Source organism: Mastomys coucha, unplaced genomic scaffold (genome assembly GCF_008632895.1).
Source record: "Mastomys coucha isolate ucsf_1 unplaced genomic scaffold, UCSF_Mcou_1 pScaffold14, whole genome shotgun sequence".
NCBI classification, from domain to species: Eukaryota; Metazoa; Chordata; class Mammalia; order Rodentia; family Muridae; genus Mastomys; species Mastomys coucha.
This window is the reverse complement of record NW_022196896.1, coordinates 85,041,832-85,060,985: the sequence shown is the minus strand read 5'-3', so window position 1 is coordinate 85,060,985 and position 19,154 is coordinate 85,041,832.

Below are 19,154 nucleotides of genomic sequence, written 5' to 3'. Positions count from 1 at the left end.
GAAAGAAAGAAAGAAAGAAAGAAAGAAAGAAAGAAAGAAAGAAAAGGAAAGGAAAGGAAAGGAAAGGAAAGGAAAGGAAAGGAAAGAATGGAAAAGAAGAGAAGAAAGAAGAAGAGAGGAGAGGAGAGGAGGGGAGGGGAGGAGAGGAGAAGGGAAGGGAGGGGAGGGGAGGGGAGGAAAGCAAAGCAAAGCAAAGCAAAGCAAAGCTACTCCAAGCCCTCTTGGGGATATTTTGGGGTCCCCTCAATTGCAGCCATCCCTCAGAAGACCAAGATGTTCTCTCTGCCTCTTGCGTTTGAGCCTTTGCCTCATGTTGTCCCAGCTTGAAATGTGACCTCCAATGTGAGGCCACCGCAGCTGATCCAGCCTAAGGTGCATGTATTAGCTACATTGTGTGTGTGTGTGTGTGTGTGTGTGTGTGTGTGTGTGTGTGTGCTAAAAGCACTGTGACCAAAGGCAACTTGTTTGGTTGTTTTTGTTTTTTGAGACAGGGTTTCTCTGTGTAGCCCTGACTGTCCTGGAACTCACTCTGTAGACCAGGCTGGCTTCGAACTCAGAAATCCGCCTGTCTCTCAAAGGCAACTTGTAATGGGAAGAGTTTATTCTGGCTTACAGTTCAGGAGGGAAAAAGGTCTGTCCTGGCAGAGAGGCATGGCAGCCCCTAGGCATGCATGGCCTCAGGAGAAGAAAGCTGAAAGCACAAAGCAGGAAGAGCTAGCTAGAACTACTGAGGCTTTAATCCCAAAGCTGCCCCAACAATGCATTCCCTCCAGCAGGGCCAAACCACCTAAACCTCCTCAAACATGGCCACCAACTGGGAACCATGTTTCCAGCACAGTGTCTCTCGTTCAAGTCTTTGTTTAGTTTTGTTTGCATCTTCAGTCAGGAACCTACAGCTTCTCCCCCGTGTTTCTGAAGTTTCTACTAAGGCTATTTTGATGAAATTCCAAAATACCTCTTCCCCTGGGCCTCCTTCTAATCATGTCATCTCTGATAGCCAAGGCTATGCTGTATCCTTGCGCAGAGCAGTGTACATAAGCAGTGATGGTAGGAATAAAGACTCCTGCTGTCAACTCTAATTCCCTCCTTTGCTGTGTGTCATTCCAGCCAGAATAAAGCCAGAAGATGCAGAACCACCCAGTGCTGTGTGAGGAAAGCCTTTCTGGCACGCTGTGCTTACACTGAGAGAAGCATGCACATGGGAAAGGAAATGAAACCGTTGATTTAGAGAAAACATGAAGGAAATAGAGAGACACGTTTGCCTGTCTCTGAGGCTGAGGACTGTTTGCTGAAGAAGGCCTGTGCTCTCTGACTCAAAAACAGAAAGTCAGTTCACCAAGCTGTTGGTTTATGTTGTATGTGTGTACAGTGTTTCCAGAAAAATTTTACATGAGAAAAATCAATGTCTTCAAATTTTTCTTTTTCTTAATCCAAGATCTCTCTAAAGGTTACAAAGATAGAGAAAGGATACACTGGGAAAGAGAAACTGAGACGTGCAAAAAGGAAGGTGTGCTTAAGAGTGCAATGAAGGAACTGGAGGGCTATGGGGATGGGAGTGGGGTGGAAGTAGCCGCTCAACTCACTCTTCATTTGAAGAATGATATCACGCCATTCTTCATGTGTATCTACATTTTTGCATTGTTTTTAGGTTTAATCCAGAGGGAAGAATATGCCCTGAGAGACTTCAGACTTCTTTTCTGTTTCTTTCTTTTTTTTTTTTTTTTTTCTGGTGTTAATAATTTTAGCTCCCATAGACTCATGTGCTTGAATGCTTAACTCACAGGGAGTGGCACTATTAGGAGGTATGGCCTTGTGGGAGGAAGTGTGTCACTGTTGAGGGTCTCTATGCCTAAGCTCTGCCCAGTGTGGAATCAGCTTCCTCTGGCTGCCTGAAGAAGATGGTCCCCTTTTGCCTGTGCATTGAGATGTAGAACTCTTGACTCCTTCTCAGCACCTTGTCTGCCTGCATGCTACCATGATGATAATGGGCTGAACCTCTGAAACGTCAAGCCACTCCCAATTAAATGTTGTCTTTTGTAAGTATTGCTTTGGTCATGGTGTCTCTTCCCAGCAATAAAACCCTATGACAGGAATTGAACCCATGGCCTCATAATATGAGGTAGACATTCTAACAATACACTAGGCCCCTCTCCTATTTATTTTCTTTGTTTTCTCACCTCTGCTCCTGCATTTTGCTCATGAACATGAGTCTGGATAGAAAGACAGAAAATTATGGGGACTAGGAGCAGAAAGGACACCCTCACTAAGAAGTCTGGGAGAAAACTTTCCTCTAGTTGAGAAGGGAAATCTAGCTGATTAACATTTGCTTAGGTGTGTGGGGAAGGGGGGGGAGGGGGCAGCCCCGGTGGAGAGTTTCTTCCTTCTTGTTGGTTCTTGAGGCAGTGGAGGGGGAAGAGCATAGGCTGATGGTAAGACTTTGTCTTATGAGAAATTTAGGGTTGCTGTATAATAAAAAGTTTACTTATCTAAGTCTAAGTTACTATGCTATTGTAGCTGACCTGCCTTCTGTGATCCTCCAGAGACCAGAGACTAAAAGGAGATTATGTAAAGGACTAATTGCTAGAGCCTTTTCCCTATTGTCCAAATGCCTCTTGCTTGTTGGGCTGGGGGGAGTTTGGAGCAATAAACTTCTATTGAACCAGGAGAAGAGAATAACATTCGCAGAAGGAAAAACTTTTACATAAGTGAATACACATAATCTCACACAAGTTCATATACAGATTTGTACATGCTCATTTATTCATTTGCACATTTCCATTCAAACCCAATTGGGTCCAGTTTGTATGCATTCTCACAATTACATACTAACACACACATCCATACTTACATATGCATATGGAGCAAAAGACCAAGCACCAGTGCAGAAAGAACTCACTCATTCTAGATGAAAACTGGGGCTCCAATCTTTATTACATAGAGAAAGAAAAGGCTTCTACCCTTTTAATGGTAAATGAATTAAGCCCATGTTTGTAAGAAAAAAAGCTTTGTTTCTTTTAATAAGCCCAAGCCTGCCTTGTCCTTAGCATGGGGCCTGTTCTGTCCCATGGTAAAGAGAAGCCTGCCTGCTCCTTCTGCTCTCTGCAGCATCTTCTTTTTTCCTCTTTCCCTCTGCATTCTGCACATTGCTCTCTTAGTATTTTATGTTACCTCTAGTTTCTAAGTTATTCCACTCTGCATTCTCCTTCTAATCTATAAAGTGTTCTGTCTAAATACTTCTCCTCAGCTCAATTCTTCTCACCTCTCGTTCCTCTCACCTCAGTCCCTCAGTTCTGACTCTTCTCTTTGTCCTTAGCTCTTAAACATCTTTCAGAATACAGGATTACATGATAAAAAGTTCATCTAAAGTTCACACAGAAAAATCAAATCATAAATTGAAATAGAAGTTTACAACAGAGAATGTTTACATGCATTGGGATTATTTAGCTAAACATCCATCACCTGTCTCAGTTCCACAGGTTCACTGAAGGTTTAAAACCATGACTAAATTATTAGTGAGGTTTTATATAGATAAACTCAGTTGATATTTTTATCTTCTGTCCTAGCACCTATAATAAATTATTAGTTCCCTTTTTATGACCTTTGGTTAATTGTTTTACAGCCTCTTGAAATGTGCTCTGAGTAGGAGAAAGTCTGATTACTATCTAAGAGCAATTAACTGGTGACACTCAGGAGACTGGCAGAGTTCTCATTGCAGTTTTGACTATCAGAAAAGGACCTAATAGCAGTCCCACTATAAATGCATTTAATAACCACTGATATAATTTTAGGAATTCTTATAGGATCATCATAAAGACTTAAGTCATCTATTTATCTATATAGCATCACTATAAGACAATACATCTTCGTGGATCTGCGGAGATCCACGAAGAGATTTCCAAAGGGGTGTGGTATTACTTAGTGATGATATATGTGTGTGTGTGTATATATATATATATATAATATTATATAATATGTACATATATAATGTATTATATATAATAATTATATAATATTATATAACATATATTATATAATAACAGGAAGAGCATGTTAATATATAATAATCCAAAGCAGGCCATTTCAGGATGATCACCTACTAGTTATTAGCTTGTCCCATTACAGCTCCTGACACTTAGGGCCCTTTTTCATTCTCAGCTACAAAGTAGGAACACAGTGTACACCTTCGAACATACACACACACATGCACACACATGCTCATACACAGACACATTCAGACACACACTCACACACACAGATACACTTACACACATTCACATACACAGAGACACATTCACACACAGATACACACACACACGCACACACACACATTTGGAGAAGATCTGAATAGTAGACTCTGGGGGTGACCATGCCAGGAGGACTCCTGTACCCCAACCTTCTCTTCCCTTCTAACATCCTTTGTAATAAATTGATGAACATGCCCCTCCAAAATATTTTTCTGATTACATATGTATTGGATACTCACCAGAAGTCATCTTAAAATTCCAAAAAAACAGACCAGCAAGGTGGTTTAACAGTCATGACTGCTGCCTGATGGCCTGAGTTTATCCAAGGGACCCACATGCTGGGAAGACAGAAATAGAACTGTGACAATTGTCTTCTGACACACACATGCCATGACACGGCCCTCACACATACACACCTACTCAAACACATACTCAAGTAAATTAATAATAAACGTAATTGGAAGACTGTTTTGGGACTAGGGGTGTGGTTCAGCAGTTTAGAGCCTTGTTGCTATCACTGAAGACCTGGGCTTGGCTCCCAGCACCCACACGACAACTTTCCATATCTGCAGTTCCAAGGGACCCAGGGTCCTCTTCTGACCTCTTTCTGGAACCAGGCATGAATGTGGTGAACCTAGATATGTGAAAATGAAATACTCATATATGTAAAAATAAAATAACCAAAAAAAAAAAAAAATTGGTTTAAATACCCCAATAAGGCTACATAATGCAACAGCCGTCACTTTACCCATGCATATATATTGCTTGTGTGTTTGTGTAAAAACCAATAGATAAAAGAGTAAAAATAGCTGAATGATGGCGGTGTGCACCTTTAACCCCAGCACTCGCGCTGTGGAGGCATGCAGATCTCAAATTCATTCTGGTTCAAATCATCCTGGTCATTGAGCAAGTTCCAGGATAGCCAGGGCTATACAGAGAAACCCAGGCTTGACAAACAAAACAAAACAAAAAGTATAAAATATACTGTAAGATAAAAACGGTGTAGAGTTTTGCATCAACTTCTCTGAATTTCAACCCAACCCCCTTTCCAGTTTCCTTCTCCCAGGAGCTCTTTTAGACTTGGACATCTTCTGTTCATGTTTCCTCACTGCCCTCTGGTGGAATTATTAGGTATTTATCACAACTGGCATGGAATTCACAAAAACCACTGGTGTCAAATACTGCCGAAGATATGATCCGGGTGTAAGTGGCCAGGTATTTGCTACGACAGGAAAATGTAAAGAAAGATCTTCTAACTATTTGCAAACTAAATAATACTCTTGTAAATAATTCACAGCCCAGAACAAGAAATGAAGCAGTAATGTGTACGGGTTCACGCAGATGAAGATGTGAGATGGGTGACATGATGCTCACCACCTCAGCCAGGCTGGCTTGCCATAAAGCTCTAGTGAGACGACCGTCTCTTCCACGCAACTCTGGGGTTACAGGCACACATGGCCATGCCCTGCTTTTACATGGGTGCTAGGGAGTTGAATTTAAGTCCTTTTGCCTGCTCAGCAAATTCTCTTAGCCATGGAGCCTTTTCCTCAGCCTCGGCTTTTCTTTCCATTTCAATTAGTGATATTACAGGGTGTCTCCAGAAATGCCCTGGATAGAAGGAAAATCTCAAGAGGTTAAACCAGGAACTACAAGAGTTGTACCCCGGGTTTAGTATATGTCTTTTTCTATAACTGGGTTTCTAGTGAGAGTCCCAAAAAACCATGGGCTTACAGGTAGGATGGGAAGGGGGCCTGGGATTCTTGCTTCTTTGTTGGCATTTAGCTTCAACCAGATGCCAAGGTGAGGGGCTCCCCTCCCTTCCTGTGTCCCCAAAGATTCTCCCTGCCTTTCTATCCTGGAATGAGCTTGGCCTTCAGTCTCAGATGGATCTGACTCACTCTAAGAACTCCTTCCTTTGCTTCACTGAGACCCAGTCTTTGCATGTGAAGCAAGCCACAGGAAGTAAGCCAGTGAAGTTTGCTTAGAACCGTTTTACACAAAGCAAGTGCTCTGTAGACATTAATTCCTTCCCTTCCAGCAACTACTCCTAGGGAGATAGCCTCTCCCTTCTGCCTCCAGGGCAAAGCTTGGGTTTTAGCCAGCTACTCAGAGCACAGGATTCTCCTTCCTCCAAACCTTTGTGGAGGTCACTGGCAGACACTCCAGTGGGGAATGCCCTCCCCTACCCCAGCTTCCTGGGGAGCTCAGTCCCCAAGTCTGAGTCACACCTGGGTCAGTCACACCCGGTCAGGCAATTGTTTCTTATTGCCTGACTCGGTGCTTTGTCATTTATTAATTTTATTGTTTGAAAAATACCATTTGTGTTGATAATTTCTGCATGTGAGGGTTAGGGAAAAATCAACTGAATTGGCATATGAGAAATACTTAAAACAGCTGCTAGTGCTCGAAGTAACACAAGTGGACATGTGCGTGCACATGTGTGTGTGGATTTGGGGTTGTGGGGGTGGGGGAGAGGCAGCCTGGTCTACATAGTGAGTGCCAGGACAGCCAGGGTTACACAGGAGAAACCATAGCTTGGGAAACAAGCAAAAAAGACAAAAAGTATATATTAAGAGTATTTGTTGAGGCCAACCTGGTCTACAGAGTGAATTTCAGGACAGCCAGAGCTACATAGAGAAACCCTGTCTTGAAAAACAAAACAACAAAAAAAAAGAGTGTTGTGATGATTTTACAGCCTGCAGTCCAACTAAACCAACAATGGGCAGCTGTGGAAGGAAGTCCAAGAATCTAGTAGCTGCTCAGTCCCTCAAGTTTGGTTGTTTCAGTTGGTCTTCTGTAGAATGAGATGCCAGCAGATATGCTGGCAAGTAAATTCTAGTGGTGAAGAGTGAATCTTCCTTCTTCCAATATCCTTATGTAGGTCTCCAGCAGAAGATATGGCCCAGATTAAAGGTGTGTACCATCACGCCTGATCTGGACTTGTTTTGTCCCAGACTGAACTTTAGCTAAGAGATCTCCTAGTCTTAGTCTCCTGGGATTAAAAGTGTGTATTATCTTGCCTGAGCCTAAGCTTTTCATGGTTACTGTGCCTCAAGATCTCCATACCAAGATCCAGGTCAGAAATTTGTGTCTTTTAGCCTAAAGATCTGGATCACAGGTGAGCCCTCCAATTCTGGATTGTAGTTCCTTCCAGATATAGTCAAGTTGACAACCAGGAATAGCCATTACAAGTATCATGGTGTAGCTTCATTGTCATTTCTAGGAAACATAATCTTATAACACATCTGCAAGTCCCCAGCTTTTATCATGTCTCTGCCCTTCTTTCAGAACCCCAGTCTTAGGTGCAGGAGTTGTGTTGTAGATTTATCCATTGAGGCTAGGCACCCCACAATCCACTATTCTCTGTATTTGTGTAACCTCCCCTAACCAAAGCCGGCTGAATCGGCTGAATCGGACCTTGCCTTGCCCAGGGTGAGGCTTTTTGACATAAACAAAGCTCTTTTGTTCTGCCACTTCTCTATCTCTCTAGAAGTTCCTGCTAGGAGCCACTACCTGCTGCCTGGCTAATGGCCCCATGAGATTCTGGCATTGAGAGAGTTGCTTTCATTTTCTGAAGTGTATTTATATATCTGATGTTCCTAAGTAAAGTTGGACCTTGATCAGAAACTTCGACTTGGTCTCATCATTCCTCTCGCAGCCCGATTCCCCCATATTTTTTCCAGGCTCCCACCTCTCCTTCAGGAAACCCGTTTGTGTGGCTGCAGGCAGCTACAAGTGGCGTCCTAACGGGGACCTGAACACGAGAGGATCAACGGAGGGCAGCACTGTCTTGGGTGGAGCTCTGAAGAAAACAGAAGAAAAATGGTATACCATCCAGCTTGGTAAGCAACTTATACTATTTATGCTAGTGCTAGCCTTAATTTCATCTTTTGGAAGTGTTGCTATAAGTGTAGAGGATAGTGGATAGGTTGGGACTGGCACTGGCCTGGTGCTAATCTTGCCTAGGGTTTGACAGTGACATGGGATCGAAGACCTCCAAACAGGTAATTGTCCACAGCCTTGAAGAGCTGCTTCAAGCTAGAGGGATAAATGTGGAAGTACAACTACTAGAGAATGTATCAGATCAGATAGAGTCTTGCTGCTCAAGGTTTCAAGAAGTAAGAACTTTAAACAAGAGAACCTGGGGGAAAAAATTGGAGAAACTCTAAGAAACACCCAGGCAGATAAATTCACCCTCTGCCTCTGGGCACTTTCAAAAGATATCATTAATGAAGAGAGCTCGAAGGCATCAGATAGTGCCCAGGGAGAGCTTGTAGAATTTCAGAAAGAACACCTGCCAGAGAGGGCTCCCTCAGAAAGGGGGCCTCTCAACCCTAAATTAAAAAAAAAAATATAAGGATTCTAATTATGAGCTAACTTCAGACAAGGAAACTCACTCAGGAAAAGGAGCCGCTAGATATCATGTCAAGGAGTGGCCTCCTTGCACCCCTTCTGCCCCACCTATGGCTTTTACTGCAGGAGTCACTACCCAGATGGACATGCAACTAAGTAAATTAGAGTTTGAAATTAAGTTGCAGAAATTGACTAATGAGCTACGAGAACTAAAAACAGTGTCAAGGGCTGGAGAGATGGCTCAGTGGTTAAGAACACTGACTGCTCGTCCAGAGGTCCCGAGTTCAATTCCCAGCAACCACATGGTGGCTCACAACCATCTGTAGTGGGATCTGATGCCCTCCTTCTGGTGTGTCTGAAGACAGCTATTCACATGCATAAAATAAATAAATCTTAAAAATAAAAATATTTCTGTTTAAAAAAATAAATAAATAAAAATGAAAACAGTGTCAAGTACAGAAAAAAAACAGCTACTCTGAGGCATATCAATCGCTGCTAGAAAGAGCCGTAAGCCAGGCTCTCGGGAAAGGGCAAGCTACATTTGGGGTACTAGTTTTCCTTGTTGTTGAGATACTTGATCAGCAAAATAACAGAGTCAGACAATATCAGACTTTAGAGTTCAAGGTAATAAAAGAGTTAAAAGAAGCAGTGGCCCAGTATGACCCTACAGTCCTGTTTACACAAGCTTTATTGGATACTGTAATAGAGTCAAATTTAACCCCTCAAGATTGGAAAACTCTATGTCAGGCTACTTTGTCAGGAGGAGATTTCTTACTTTGGAGTTCTGAGTGGCATGAAGCCAGTAAGAAAACTGCCACTTTAAATGCTCGGTCAGGGAACCCGGACTGGAATATTGACATGCTTTGGGAGAACATCAATATGAAGTCAATGTTAAGCAGATTGAGTTTCTTGCTGGAGTGTATGCTCAGGTTGCAATGGCAGTCCACTATGCTTGGACTCAGTTACCAACGAAAGGCGATCTCAGTGGAAGTTTAGCCAGCATCAGACAAGCCCCAGATGAGCTTTTCCAGAGTTTTGTGGATAGGCTACAAAAAGCAGCTAGCAGAATTCTTGGAGATTCTCAAGCAGAGAGTCCTTTTATTACACAGTTGCTGTATGAGAACACTAACGCAGCATGTCAAGCCGCTATTTGGCTGCACAAAGGACAGACAGACTTATCAGGATATATTCGTCTTTGTGCAGAAATCGGGCCTTCTTATAATCAGGGTTTGGCCATGGCTGCTGCTTTACAAGGAACCACCATGCAAGCAACACTTGCACAGAAGCAAGAGAATAAAGTTTGTTTTAAATGTGGAAGTTTGGGTCATTTTAAGAACGACTGTCCTAGAAAAACAGGTGCAACAAGCAGGCAATCAGGCTATGCCCCAGAAGTGTGTCCTTGATGCAGGAGGGGTAAACACTGGGCCAGAGAATATAAATCTAAGAAAGATTTTCAAGGCCGTCCCGAGTTGAGGGGCCAGCCTCAAGTCCCGATTCACCAACAGCAAGCAGCTTATGGGGCCATGAGGCTGTTGCCCAGCCAAGGAAATCTGTTTTTGAACTTATCAGGGCAACCCCAGGAAGCGCAGGATTGGACCTCTGTTCCACCACCCATGCAGTATTAACCCCAGAAATGGGAGTTCAAACTCTGCCTACAGGAGTCCTTGGACCTTTACCCACAGAAACTTGAGGATTTCTTATAGGAAGAAGCAGTTCAATTGTAAAGGGACTGCAGATTTATCCAGGTGTTAAAGGTAATGACTATGAGGGAGAAATTAAAATCATGGCTTTTTCCCCCTCGTGATATTATAACTATACCAGCTAATCAAAGAATTGCTCAACTCATTTTAGTTCCTTTGTACCTGATACCTTCCAGATTTGTTAAAAATGAAAGAGGACAGAGTGGTTTTGGTTCCCCTGCTGTGTACTGGGTCCGATATATTACTAGTAAGAGACCTAACCTTAAATTAATAATTGAAGGAAAAGGCTTTGAAGGATTAATAGACACTGGGGCTGATGTAACCATTATTAGAGGACAAGATTGGCCTTCGACTCGGCCTTTGTCTGATACGCTTACTCACCTCCAAGGGATTGGTTATGCCAATAACCCAAAATGAAGCTCTAAACTTTTAACCTGGAGAGATGAGGAGGGCAATTCAGGACAAATTCAGCCTTATGTTAGGTCAAATTTGCCTGTTACCCTCTGGGGAAGAGGTCTTTTGTCGCAGATGGGCCTTATAATGTGTAGTCCTAGTGAAGCAGTGAATAAGCAGATGCTAGGACAAGGATTTTTGCCTGATAAAGGGCTAGGATAGGAAGGACAAGGCATTAAGACATTTGACGGTCCTAAGCCTCACTCTAACTCTAGACGCTCAGGGTATTTTCCATAATGGCCACAATCTTGCCTGCATCCATGCTGATAAAATTCAATGGGTTAATAATATTCCAGTGTGGGTTGGTCAGTGGTCTTTATCTAAAGGAAAGATAGAAGCTGCTTCTTTGCTAGTGCAGGAGTAATTAGAGGCAGGGCATCTAAGAGAATCTCAGTCTCCTTGGAATACACCAATATTTGTTATCAAGAAAAAAAATCTGGTAAATGGAGATTTACCAAGATCTAAGAAAGGTTACTGAAACCATGGTGCCTATGGGAGCTTTACAACCTGGACTTCCATCTCTAGTGACTATTCCTAAAGGATATTATAAAATAATGGTAGATTTGAAAGATTGTTTCTTTACTATTCTTTTACACCCTGAGGATTGTGAGAGACTTGCTTTCAGTGTTCCTTCTATGAATTTTAAGGAACCTATGAAAAGATATCAATGGACAGTTCTTCCTCAAGGCATGGCTAACAGTCCCACTTTATGTCAAAAGTTTGTGGCACAAGTCATTGAGCCTGTGAGACAGCAATGACCAATGATATATATTGCCCACTACACAGATGACATCTTATTAGCAGGAAAAAAAAAATCCTCAGGATTTCCTTTTATGCTATAGGGATTTACAACATGCCTTAGCTGGTAAAGGACTGCAAATAGCTCCAGAAAAGGTACAAACTCAGGATCCTTATAATTATTTGGGCTGTAGACTTACAGATCAAGCCATTTTTCCCCAGAAAGTAGTCATTCACAGGAACAGTTTAAAAACCTTAAATGATTTTCAAAATTTGTTAGGTGATATCAATTGGCTTTGCCCCTATTTAAAGCTTACTACAGGAAAATTGAAACCTTTATTTGATATTCTTAAGAGGAGTTCTGATCCTACCTCCCCTAGATCTTTAACTGCAGAAGGATTGCTAGCAAGTAGAAAGAGCTATTGAAAAACAATTTGATACTTATATACATTTTTCTTTACCCTTACATTTGTTGATTTTTAACATGACTCATGCACCTACAGCATTGTTGTGGCAAAGAGCTCCTCTTATGTGAATACATTCAAGGATATCTCCTAAACGTAATATCCTACTATATTATGAGGCAGTGACCCATATGATGGTACTTGGAAGGAAGCAGGTGCTGACTTATTTTGGCAAGGAGCCAGACATCATTATTCAGCCTTTTACTGTAGATCAAGATACTTGGCTGAAACAGCATAGTACAGATCAGTTGCTTGCTCAGATAGGATTTGAAGGAACTATAGATAATCATTATCCTCAAGATAGGTTGATAAAATTTTTAAATGTACATAAGGTAATATTTCCTAACATGACATCTTCACAGCCTTTGTGTTATGCTCTTTTGATTTTTACTGACTGCTCTCCTAAAGGACGAGCTGGGTATCTTATGAATAATCGACAGGTAGTGGTAGAGACTCCTGGCCTCTCAGCTCAGTTAGCGGAATTGACTGCAGTATTAAATGTTTTTCAGAATGTGAGTGACACTTTTAGTCTTTTTACTGATAGTTTATATGTAGCCCAGTCTGTTCTTTTATTAGAAACATGTAGTACATTTAATTTTAATACAGCAGCAGGATCTCTATTTTCGCAATTGCAAAATGTCACTCTTGCTCGAAAAAAATCCATTTTATATCAGTCATATACGAGCTCATTCTGGTCTTCCTGGACCTTTAGCTACAGGCAATGATTGCATTGACAGAGCTCTTATAGGAGAAGCCTTAGTTTCAGATCCTGTTGCATTGGCTAGACATGATCATGATAAATTTCATCTTTCTAGTCATACCTTAAGGTTCTGACATTAAGATCACCAAGCAGCAGGCAAGAATGATTGTAAAACAATGCCCTAACTGCCTTACATTATCTCCAGTTCTGCATTTAGGGGTTGTCTTAGTCAGGGTTTCTATTCCTGTCCTGTACAACATCATGACCAAGAAGCAAGTTGGGGAGGAAAGGGTTTATTTGGCTTACTTCCACATGGCTGTTCATCACCAAAAGAAGTCAGGACTGGAACTCAAGCAGGTCAGGAAGCAGGAGCTGATGCAGAGGCCATGGAGAGATGTTTCTTACTGGCTTGCTTCTCCTGACTTGCTCACCCTGCTCTCTTATAGAGCCCAAGACCTCCAGCCCAGGGATGGCACCACCCACAAGGGGCCCTACCCCCTTGATCACTAATTGAGAAAATGCCCCACAGCTGGACCTCATGGAGGCACTTCCCCAACTGAAGCTCCCTTCTGTGATAACTCCAGCCTGTGTCAAGTTGACACACAAAACTAGCCAGTACAGGGGTCAATCCACGAGGCCTTATGCCTAATTGTATTTGGCAAATAGATATAACTCATTATGCAGAATTTAGAAAGCTTATATATCTGTATTGACACTTGTCCAGAATTCCTTTTTGCTTCTCTACATACAGGAGAAACCTTTAGAAATGTAATTGATCACTGTTTGCAAGTCTTTAATGCTATGGCATTACCTAAAGTCATTAAGACAGATAATGGACCAGCCTATACTGGCAAAAATTTTATATCATTTTGTAAAGAATTTGGTATTGAGCATAAAACTGGAATTCCTTATAACCCAATGAGACAAGGGATTGTTGAATGTGCACACCACACTCTGAAGAATTGGCTTGTGAAAACAAAAAGAGGAGAGTTTTATCCTCCTAAATCACCAAAAGCACATCTTGCTTTTGTTTTATTCATTTTAAATATTTTGTGGACTAATATTAAAAGTCAGTCTGCTGTGTACCACCACTGGCATTCATGCAATTCCAGTATTTAGGCCATGGTAAAATGGCAAGATCCACTTACTAACACATGGTATGGTCCAGACCCCGTTTTAATTTGGGGAAGAGGCTCCATGTGTGTCTTTTCACAGAAAGAAGATGGAGCACGATGACTGCCTGAAAGATTAGTTCATCAGGTGGATGCAGGTCCAGAGTCTTTTCAGTAAACGTGCTTCCAACTAAAATTATGGCTGAAAATTTTTTCTTTTTTAGCCAGCTATAGCCTCCAGTACTTTCCTGAGAGTTAACAGCTCCTTTGTTATTTTCAGAGTGGCTTCCCCCTACACTTGGAGGCCAGACCCTGAGTTTCAGCTTTGCTAATTTGCAACTGAAATGAGTGCCTGGGACATTCTCAAAGATAATGTTAAGCTTGTTGCTTTTAAACTTTTGAGTTTTTATCTCAAGCAGGTTTGTTATAGACATGCAGGCTCTATTCCACACTGGACTTCAGAGAGGCTCTACATGGTAGTTATTCATCGTAATGAAGAAAAATTGCTAAATGCATATTGTGGCTTTGGTCTGTTTGGGGAAAAGGTGTGCTATGGGGGCCTGCAGCCAAAGACAGGCCACTGGATCTATGGCTCTCACCAACCTAAGACAGAGTCATGTGCCAAGAGTCCATGTTTATTAATAATAAGCACTAAAAGGCCTGGTTTGTGCAAATAAACCCAAACTAGCTGCATGTGATATCTGGGACAGGTAATGGAGAGTCCAGTAGATCTAGACCTAAGACAGGCTGGGTCACCAGCCACCATAATTCCCAGGCAGGACTATGGTTCACAAATATATCTTGTCCTCCAGTCTAGCTAATTTTTAATAAATAAATAAATAGTAACTGTAACCTTCCCCAACTGGCCCTCACCTTGCCCAGGGTGAGCCCCCCAACCCACACCCCCAAGACAGGGTTTCTCTGTGTAGCCCTGGCTGTCCTGGAACTCACTCTGTAGACCATTTGACATAAACAAAGCTCTTTTCTTCTGCCACTTCTCTATCTCTCTAGAAGTTCCTGCTAGGAACCACCACCTGCTGAGCTTCTGAGCCTTCCTGCCTGGTGAGTTTCTGCTAGGGAGAAGATGCTAATGGCCTGACTAGATTCTGGCATTGAGAGAGTTGCTTTCATTTTCTGAAATGTATTTATATATCTGATGTTCCTAAGTAAAGTTGGACCTTGATCAGAAACTTCAACTTGGTCTCATCATTCCTCTCGCAGCCCAATTCCCCCATATTTTTTCCAGGCTCCCGCCTCTCCTTCAGGAAACCCGGTTTGTGTGGCTGTGGACAGCTACATATTTGGGCCAGCTGTGGTTTTCTGGGATGGTCTCTGCTTGCTGCATGAACCACAATAACGACCAGCTAACTCTGTAAGATACTCCTAAAGGAGTAGTAGTAGCACTCATTTCTTGGTGGTAACCAACAGCTCTCTAGTTGGACTTAAGGCCCACTTAACAGAAGTACTGGTATCATGCCTGGTACTGAGACTTTAGCCAGCTACCTGGAGCTAATGAGGACATTGATCTTAGAGAACATACTCAAGCCGAGTTACCACTCCAGCACGATTCCTAACAGCATTCTAAATACATATCCTTTTACTCACGACTAGCTGTAGTTCTCACCCCTCATCAAAAGAAGATATGAAAAGCCACTCTTAAAAGACCCTCTTAAAATAAAATGGTGCTCAGGCCATCAGAAAATGCTTAGATATGATAAACTTCTGGCAAAGTGCCAGGTACAAAATCAATTTTTAAAAAAATCAATATGTTCTCTAGAGAAAATAAATCTCACTGACAACAACTTAAAACAAAAACCAAAACCTAATCATAAGCCCAACCAAGAAGTGAAAGAGCACTATGAGGAAAACTTAAAAACACTGAAGAAAGAAATCAAGGAAGCCACTAGACAAGGCAAAGACTTCTCATGCTCATGGATCGGCAGAGTTAATATAGAAAGATGGCTATTTATACAAAGTAATACAGAGCTAGTACAGCCCCAGAAAAACTTCCAATGATGCTTTTTTAAAAAACAAACAAACAACGTTCTAACACTGGACGGAAACACAAACAAAGCAATCCCAAGAAGAGGACTGCTTTGGCATCATAACAGCTCATTGTAATTGATAGGACAGAGCCACAGAAGAACAACCTAGGGAAACTCTCCTGGACCAAGGGACTAGAGCCAAGGGGCCCAGAAATAAGCCGCATAGTCAGAAACACTTAACTCTTTAACAAAGGTATCACAAATATACATTCCAGAGCCTTTTCAACAGATGTTGCTATGGAAACTGGATATCCACATGTAAAATCATGAAACTAGATCACTCTCTCTCTGTTAAAAGTGTCAAAGTAAATCTTAATTCAAGACTTGAAAATCTGAAACTACTATGGGAGAACAAGGGTAGTAGGGTGGGGCAGGGCATGGGGTGGGCGCCTTCAGATGTAAATACAGGCAACAGCTTCCCAAGTAGAGCTCCAGTTGTTTGAGAAACACTAACAAGAACTTTTCTTTTTTCTTCCTTTTTTTTTTTTTTTTGATTTTGTTTTGTTTCGAGATAGGGTTTCTCTGTGTATCCCTGGCTGTCCTGGAATTCACTCTGTAGACCAGGCTGGCCTTGAACTCAGAAATCTGCCTGCCTCTGCCTCCCAAGTGCTGGAATTAAAGGTGTGCGCCACCACTGACTGGCTAACGAGAACTTTTCAATAGTATTTTATTAAAAGCTCTCTGCACAGCAAAGGGAAGAGTTAGAGCATGAAAAGGATACTTACCATGGGGGAAAATCTTGGCTAGCTACTTATCCAAGAGGGAATTAATAGCCAAGATATAACATGAATTAAAAACAGAACAATAAAAACAAATAATCTGATCAATAGACACTTTCTAACTGAAGATGGACAACTGATCAAAGAATAGATGAAACGTGTTCAAAGTCTTTAGCCATCATTGAAGTGTCAATCAACCAAAAGTACTGAGATTTTCTCTCATCTTAGTCAGAATGGCTATCACTGGAAAACAAAACCCAATAAATATGAGGATCCCAGGAGGAGAGAGGAACCTTTAACATGATTGGTGGGACTGGAAATTGGTGTAGGGCACCCTTCCTCCCCACTCAAAACTGAAATGAGGGGCAGGGGAAATGCCTCAGTAGTTAAGAGCACTGGCTACTCTTCCAGAGGATCCAGCTTCAGCTCCCAGCTCCCACAAGGTGTCTCACAACCATTCGTAAGCCCCTGGGGATCCAATATCTTCTTATGGCCTCCAAAGACACCAAGTACACATGGAATGCACTGACAAACATGGAGACCACACAGTTATCTGCATAACATTTTTAAGATTGAAAACAGAATTACTATGTAACTTGTCTACACCACTTCAGAGGCTATGCCCAAAAGAATGGAACTCGGCTTAATTAAACTCCATTTCTATGCTCACCTGGGCACTACTCACAATACCCAAGTTAGGGAATGGGCCTAGATGCCCACCAGTGGATAATGAGTAAAGAGTAGGCAAAGTGTGCTATGATGATGACCTTCAAAGGGCATTATACACATCCACACAAGTATCACCCTGACGAAACTCTTACTCGGCACAATAAACTCAAGCTAGTAAAAATAAATTTTAGAGAAGAGAGATCAAGGTTAAAGATGAGCTCATTTGGTAGATGGCTTGCCTGTCATAAACTGGGCCGGTGGTGCATGGCTGTAGCCCTGACATTTGGGACTTGAAGGCATCAGGATCAGAAAAACAGGAGGGAGGAAGGGAGAGAGGGAGGGAAGAAGGAAGGGAAGGGGGGAGGGAACGAGGGAGGGAGAAAAAGAAAAAGGAAAAGGAAAAATCAACTTGCTTGCAAGGTTCATTGATGCACATATAAATATTATACACAGAAAGTACTGGTCTTTCCCAGAGTTCAAATATTTAAAATGACTCCTCATTCCTATTTATTAGATTCTGGCAATGTGATTTTTTAAAAGATAGATTGTTTTGTTTTGTTTGCCCTTCGCTTAAATAGTGGAAAAGTATGAATGCTTAACATTATATAAAAACATGCAGGCATGCCCTACAAATGAAAGGAAGACAAAACAGATATCATATCATACATGTGCTGTAATAATTATCAAAGACATCAGACCTTTTTAAAAGAAGTTATTTTTTAATGTAATCATAGAAACTCCTTAAAATGAAACAGAGTGATTATGCCTGGAATTCCGGCATCCAGCAGGCAGAGGCAGAAGATAAATCCCACACCTGAGCTACATAGTGAGACCCTGTAACAGAATAAAAGATCCCCCACACCACAAAAAAGCATTCTGCAGAACTCTTCACCCCCAACATTGTTTAAATCAGGCTTAATGTAAAGCTACAGCAACTGAGATGGCATGATTCTGAAATAACATGGCAGTGAATCAACAGAATACAATTAAGTTCACACACAGACCCCGAAAAGGCAACCCAAAGACCTTTTAAAAAGCATCAACTTTCCAATTCAGTAGGAAAATGCTCTGACTCAGAAGAAGCCAAAAATCATGAAAAAGATCCACATATGAATCTTAGCTTTTAACAAAATTAGCTCAAAACATCACAGATGTACAATGTGCAGACTATTACAGTGTCTAAAATGACCCTCATCTTGGCAATGTTTTCTGTGGTTTTTTTTTTTTTTATTACACTTATTGATGTTTGTGCACATATGCTGAATGAGGATCTCTCTGGTGGAGATCAGAGGACAGCTTTCTGATGTCAAAGCTCTCCTTCCTGGGGATTCAGTGTTCAGCCTTGGCGGGAAGCACCTTTACCAAGCCATCTTGCTGCCCCTAAGTCCCATTATTTCCCTTCATGTTTGAAAGTCCAAGAGTAGATAATCTGGGGGGTAGTATGTTGATTCTGCTCCTTTTTCACCAGGGAAGGGGCATGGCACAGTCTGGCCTCAAACTTGTGGCAATCCTCCTGCCTCTGTAGGAACTACCATGCCTGGCTGATTCTGTTCCCTAATGCTGCCTGCCATCTAACAAGACTGCCTCTTGTTCACCACTCAGCTATGCCTACTGTATAGCCATTATCTCCATAGTTGTGAGAGTTAGAACTCCAGCCATCACATCTATGGTTACAATCTGAATAGGAAATGCCCTCCACGGAGCACACATGTGGAATGCATGCTTCTCAGTTCCTAGAACAGAAGTCTCTCAGGTTAAAGCAATTTGAAATGGTGGGGGGCAGGGGAAGGTTGTTGAGGACAGGATAGCAAGGTTAACCATGTAGCCAGCTTGACAGGGCTGACCTCAAATTCTAAACAAGAATAAGTGGCCTAAGATTATGCTTAATCTTGAAAAAAGTGTTCCTGCTGGGCGGTGGTGGTGCACACCTTTAATCCCAGCACTTGGGAGGCAGAGG